Genomic DNA, 6,782 nt, shown 5'->3' with positions numbered 1-6,782 from the left:
CATCTGCAGTGATTTTGGAGCCCCCAAAAATAAAGTCTGACACTGTTTCCACTGTTTCCCCATCTATTTCTCATGAAGTGATGGGACCGGATGCCATGATCTTCGTTTTCTGAATGTTGAGCTTTAAGCCAACTTTTTCACTCTCCTTTTTCACTTTCATCAAGAGGCTTTTGAGTTCCTCTTCACTTTCTGCCATAAGGGTGGTGTCATCTGCATATCTGAGGTTATTGATATTTCTCCCGGCAATCTTGATTCCAGCTTGTGCTTCCTCCAGCCCAGCGTTTCCCATGATGTACTCTGCATATAAGTTAAATAAGCAGGGTGACAACATGCAGCCTTGACAAACTCCTTTTCCTATTTGGAACCAGTCTGTTGTTCCATGTCCAGTTCTAACTGTTGCTTCCTGACCTGCATACAGATTTCTCAAGAGGCAGGTCAGGTGGTCTGGTATTCCCATCTCTTTCAGAATTTTCCACAGTTTATTGTGATCCACATAGTCAAAGGCTTTGGCATAGTCAATAAAGCAGAAATAGATGTTCTTCTGGAACTCTCTTCCTTTTCCCATGATCCAGCGGATGTTGGCAATTTGATCTCTGGTTCCTCTGCCTTTTCTAAAACCAGCTTGAACATCTGGAAGTTCACAGTTCAAGTACTGCTGAAGCCTGGCTTGGAGAATTTTGAGCATTACTTTACTAGCATGTGAGATGTGTGGAATTGTGCAGTAGTTTGAGCATTCTTTGGTATTGACTTTCTTTTGGGATTGGAATGAAAACTGACCTTTTCCAGTCTTGTGGCCAATGCTGAGTTTTCCAAATTTGCTGGTATATTGAGTGCAGCACTTTCACAACATCATCTTTCAGGATTTGAAATAGCTCAACTGGAATTCCATCACCTCCACTAGCTTTGTTCGTAGTGATGCTTTCTAAGGCCCACTTGACTTCACATTCCAGGATGTCTAGCTCTAGGTGAGTGATCATACCATCGTGATTATCTTGGTCATGAAGATCTTTTTTGTACAGTTCTTCTGTGTATTCTTGCCACCTCTTCTTAATATCTTCTGCTTCTGTTAGGTCCATACCATTTCTGTCCTTTATCGAGCCCATCTTTGCATGAAATGTTCCCTTGGTATCTCTAATTTTCTTCAAGAGATCTCTAGTCTTTCCCATTCTGTTATTTTCCTCTATTTCTTTTCACTGATCGCTGAGGAAGGCTTTCTTATCTCTCCTTGCTTTTCTTTGGAACTCTGCATTCAGATGCTTATATCTTTCCTTTTCTCCTTTGCTTTTCGCTTCTCCTCTTTTCACAGCTATTAGGTGATTAAATTGCTAAGTGGTCTGATTGTTTTGGAAAGAGATTCTCTCACAAATGCACTCTTGAGCTTTTATTCTCCCTTGTTAAGTTGACCTGTGAGAGGAACACAAAGATTTAGGGGTCTGCTTGCTGCCTCCTCCTCAAGGAAGCGAGCACATCCTTGAGGTTAGGGTCCCTGGATTCATGCCTTTCCCCTGGCGGGATGGAGTGCGGAAATGGGCTGATGCTGGCTCAAAAAAACACATTTCCACATCTCTTCCCAATTCTGCACTCTGTGCTTCATGTTGGGAGCCTGAAATTGGTCATGGGTGGGGAGGGGGCAGTATCTATTACATGGAAGTTGACAACTGCTACAGACCAGAGCTTCTTTTCTTCCTCAGAAAGCCACCAGTGCCTTCACTTAATGGCTCTGTCTCCAGCAAGCTACGGCTCCCAGGTGAGCTGAAATCAGAGCACTTGGTGGATTTATAGCATGTGCTCCAGGTCCTGGCTGTGAGCGCCCCAGGGGAAACTCAAAGTAGAATCCATGGGGGTGGTCAAGCGGGCAGCACGGGGTCTGTGTGGACTTGCTGGGGCTGTCCTGGGGGTCTGTGCCTCTCCTCAAGGCAGTGTGGTCTGAAGGGAAGAGAACTCAGGCAAGGGAATCCAGGCCCAGCAAGGGAAGTAACTGGCCATGAGCCACCTGCAGTGTGGCCGGGGTGGGGCTCAGGCACAGGCAGGTGTCCTGCGCTCTGGCTTTGGGGCCTCTCTTGTGCAGCTGCTCAGACTCAGAGTCCTAGAAGGGACTACTTTTTTATGGCGCTACTTCTTTGTATTATTATTGGAGTATCATTGCTTCACAGTGTTGTGATAGTTTCTGTTTTACAGCAGCATGAATCAGCTATGCATGCATGCGTGTTAAGTTGCTTCTGTCGTGTCCAGCCCTTTGCGAGCCCAGTGGGTCGTAGCCTGCCAGGCTTCTCTGTTCATGGGCTTCTCTAGGCAAGAATACTGGAGTGGGTTTGCCATTTCCTCCTCCAGGGAATCTTCCCAACCCAGGGATCGAACCTGTGTCTCTTATGTCTCCTGCATTGGCAGGTGAGTTCCTTACCACTAGCGCCACCTGGGAATCAGCTGTAAGCACACATATGTCCTCTCCCTCTTGAGCCTCCCTCCCAGCCAGCCCCCTACCCCAGCCCTCTAGGTCATCACAGAGCACAGATCTGAGCTCCCTGTGCTATGCAGCAGCCTCCCGCTACTATCTGCTTTACACGGGGTAGTGTATATATGTCACGTCTCCTCTCCCAGTTTGCCCTCCCCTCCCTCCCCACCCCATGGTGCAACTTCTACGTAGAAAAGCGTCACTGTTATTTATAACTCTCCACGGCCTCCTCGGGAAGCTGTGCCCCGGTGCCTGGTGGGCCTCTGTGCTGCCCACCTTGAAGGATCTGGGTGGGCAAATGGGACCTAAGGGGGGAGAAGGGTGGAAAGAAATGCATCTCAAGTAGGGGTATGAGACCCTCTTCAAGGTCTACCACTCAAATCGTAGTACACTGAGCCTGGCTCTTTGAGTGAGTGAAATCTGAGGGAGGAGTCGGGGCAGAGCGGTTTGAGGAGAAGGGTGGGGACCAGCCCCATCGGTTACACAAGGAGGGGACAAAGTGGGTTGAGGAGGAGGGCAGAGGGGGACAGAACCACAGACATGTGAGGGGAAGGCAGGAACTTCTCTCTCTGTTCCTCTGGGAAGCAGACTGTATGGGAAAACCAAACCCAAGGCACACCAGAGCAAGTGCCTTGATGTCCCCTTGTGAGAAAGGAGAGGGATGTCCTGGCCCGTGAGGGGGCACGTTGAGGTCACACAACTCTAGGGGACAGACCTAACCCCAACCCATCCAGGGGGTGTTTCAGTGCTTTGGAGCTGAGCTGCGCTGATGTTAGTCTATGGACCCTCACACCCCCTAGCTAGAATGGCTCATGGACCAATATTACGTACGTGGAGAAGAGAATATGAAAGGCCTGGCAGATCCTCCTTGGCAAGCCCTGTTTTCTGTCCTACCAGCCCTGATAAAGTCGGGACTTCCCTTCATGAAGAGATCCCAACTAGCTATGGTTCCATACAAAGCTGGCCACAGAGACCCAACTCTGAGGGCGAGGAGCCAGGTCAGGCAGCTGGCACCTCATTCCCATCCATTCTCTCTCTCTCTCTATCTCTCTCTCTCTCTCTCCTCCAAGCCAATCTTGTTCCTCACTCCCCATCAGCTAACAGCTAAATAAAGCCCCTTATTCCTTGAATCCCAGAAGCCACCACTCTATCTACCAACATTCATTTCTCAGTCATTCCAGCCTCAAGCCAGCTGCTGCTCCTGGAATTTCACTGACTGCTCTCAAGCCCGGTTTTGTTTTTTTTTTTTTTTTGCTGGGGTAGTGGGGAGGTAGAAGCCAGGGGGATGTCTGCATGTAAGGAAATCACAAGTTTGAGAGGGCAGCTTTAGGTGCGAAACTGACATAGACTTTGGAATCAGAGAGACAAGGGTTCAAATCTTACCTTCACCACTTCCTAGCTGTGTGACCTCAGGCAAGTTACTTAACCTCCCTGAGCTGCCTCATCCTCATCTGTATCACGAGACTAATATCGCCTGGCTTACATGACTGTTGGGACTGGCCAACCAGGATAATAGGTGCAGAGCTTCTAGCCAAGACCTGGTACAGACAGAGAGCTGGATAACTGTTCTTTCCCCTCCCTTCATGCAGTCCTTCTCGGCCTGTCCCATGATACTGCCCAGAAAATGATGTTACTGGATTCTGTAAAATCAGTGGCTTGCTATGGACAGAGTATCTGTCCCTATGCCCTGACTTTGGACTTCCTCTTGGACACAGGGAGAACCAGATGTGCACACGCACACACACGCACAGGAAGGCATGTGCACATTTATCAGCTCTGCGTAGAGGCACACAGAGGACAGGCTGACTGAGGCAAGAGGAACAGGCAGGGACCATGCCGTAAGCACCCCCTGCCAACCCTCCTCTCTGCTCTCCCCTCCTGAGCCAGGCCTCGGCTTTGGATGTGTGAAGAGGCTTTGGCGCCCTCTGCTGACAACAGCGATGCCTGCAGCCTACATCTAGCTCAGTTCAGTTCAGTCACTCAGTCGTGTCACTCTTTGCGACCCCATGGACTGCAGCATGCCAGGCTTCCCTGTCCATCACCAATTCCAGAAGCTTACTGAAATGCATGTCCATCGAGTCGGTGATGCCATCCAACCATCTCATCCTCTGTCATCCCCTTTCTCCTCCTGCCTTCAATCTTTCCCAGCAAGAGGGTCTTTTCCAGTGAGTCAGTGACTAGAGCCTGAGTAATAAGCCCTGGGTGCCTGGGGAAACTCCCCTCCCTCTAGTGCAGGAACAGGGAAAAATGGAAGGGAAGAGAAAGGAGATGAGGGACAAAATAAGAAGGGAGGAATGGAGCCTGGTTCCATTCTGTCCTCAAAACCATCAGGATGGAGGATCCGGCTCTGTAGCCCCTCCATCAACCACAGCAGCTGCTCACAGCCATCCCCTCTTCAGATGCTCATCATGACCTCCTGGAGACCTCTTGGTGACACAGCCAGTCCCCAGGAAGCTTCTCATGCCCTGGTTGTGATGCCTGAAGGCCTACATGACAGAACGATATCCCAGGCCTGGAAGACTTTACTACTTTCTCTGGAAATGCCACATCCCAGACCTTCAGTCTTAGAGACAGGACAGCTGAATGGTAAAAACTTGTGGACTTGGAAGCCAGACAGACCTGGGCGGAGGGTCAGGATTGGCCTCCACTAGCCACAGGGCCTTGGGTTCCTAACCTTTCACACTTAACCTCTGCCTCCTCGACCTCAATATAGATGGAAATAATACAGCTGCTCTGAGGATTCATTGAAAATCCATACAGAGCACAGCCCAGGGCCTGGCACATAGTAAGTAGGCAATAAATGCCAGCTATTATGATTTCTGCGGAGAAGGCAATGGCAACCCATTCCAGTACTCTTGCCTGGACAATCCCATGGGCAGAGGAGCCTGGTAGGCTGCAGTCCATGGGGTCGCGAAGAGTCGAACATGACTGAGCGACTTCACTTTCACTTTTCACTTTCATACATTGGAGAAGGAAATGGCAACCCACTCCAGTGTTCTTGCCTGGAGAATCCCAGGGACGGCGGAGCCTGGTGGGCTGCCGTCTATGGGATCGCACAGAATCGAACACGACTGAAGAGACTTAGCAGCAGCAGCAGCATTATGATTTCTGAGGTTGCTTCCCTTGCCATGGGTTTCATGAGGGCTAAAGGCCACACTACCATCAGAACCACGGCAGCTTGCATGGCAACCTGGCAGGTGGAGGGATGGTGTGGTCGTCAGAACCCCCTCCTTACAGAAGACATGTTGTTAGTCTGAGTTCCACTGGGAACACCAGTTGTGACTGGCTGACAGCACCGATCCTCTTTCTCCCAGGAGGGCCCTTCCCTGCTCCTCTGTGGAGCTGCCCTCCCGGCCAGACTGACTGTCCACTGTCCTGACCTGGCCAGTGAGGTCATCCTCTGGGATTTTAGATTTGGGGCCACCAAGAGTCGGTTCTCCAGGCAGAGTCTCCATGTTACAATGCTTGGAAGCTGTGAGTGGCCATATTTTCTGTCTTTTGGACCAAACGTATGTACAGCGAGAGGAAAGAATGGGGCTGACCTACAGCAGGGAGCAAAAAATGAGAACTGGGAGAGGGCTGATTTTGGCTGTCACTCATGCCCACCTATGTCACCTCCCCTCCCCCAGCTCAGCTATTGGACTCCATGAGATGCTCCAGGATCCCCCCTATAAAGCCCCACTTCTGCAGAAGCGAGCATGAGTTGTACTTTATGTCCCCCAAATCAAAAGGACAAAGACCTGCTCCTTGACCCCTCGGTCCTGTGCCAATGGCTTTCCCTCTTCATCTACACTCACAGAAGCTCCCATGCCCCACCTCTATACATTCCCCACCCCCAAAATGTTCCAAAGCTGTTTTTCCCCTCTTTTGCTTTTAAGAAAGGGTTTTTCAAGTGTAGCACATTCATTGCAGAGTCTCAATCTGTTGGAGTATAAACATGAAATTGTCTTCTAACAACCAACCCCTCCCCCCACCCCTCACCCAGCTGTGTCCTGTCGAAAGCCCATGTCCCACTGGGTGGCAGGGCTCTTAATGACATTTGGCTGCACCACCCATGTTCGTCTATTGGAACAGTCTCGTTTCTGCAGTTAACACTCAGACCTCTTCGCCTCCTCCAGCAGAGTTGAGATCTCAGCTGCATGGCCCAGGGTGAAGGGGAATCTGGCCCTGCACCCAGCCTCCTCCGCCCTCTTCTGGAGATCTCTGAGACTGGGGGGCCAGGAGAGGGGTGTGGAAGCAAGTCTCACAAGCCTATCCTCTCCTGGCTGGATTGTCACTGCTTCTCTGGCTACTCGACCCATCCTCTGTTCAAAGAAAGCCGAGTCCCTCC

The sequence above is a fragment of the Bison bison genome, unplaced genomic scaffold (assembly GCF_000754665.1).
Source record: "Bison bison bison isolate TAMUID 2011002044 unplaced genomic scaffold, Bison_UMD1.0 scf7180017864181, whole genome shotgun sequence".
Taxonomy (NCBI): domain Eukaryota; kingdom Metazoa; phylum Chordata; class Mammalia; order Artiodactyla; family Bovidae; genus Bison; species Bison bison.
The sequence above is the reverse complement of the archived record's forward strand: the minus strand, read 5'-3'. Positions refer to the sequence as shown.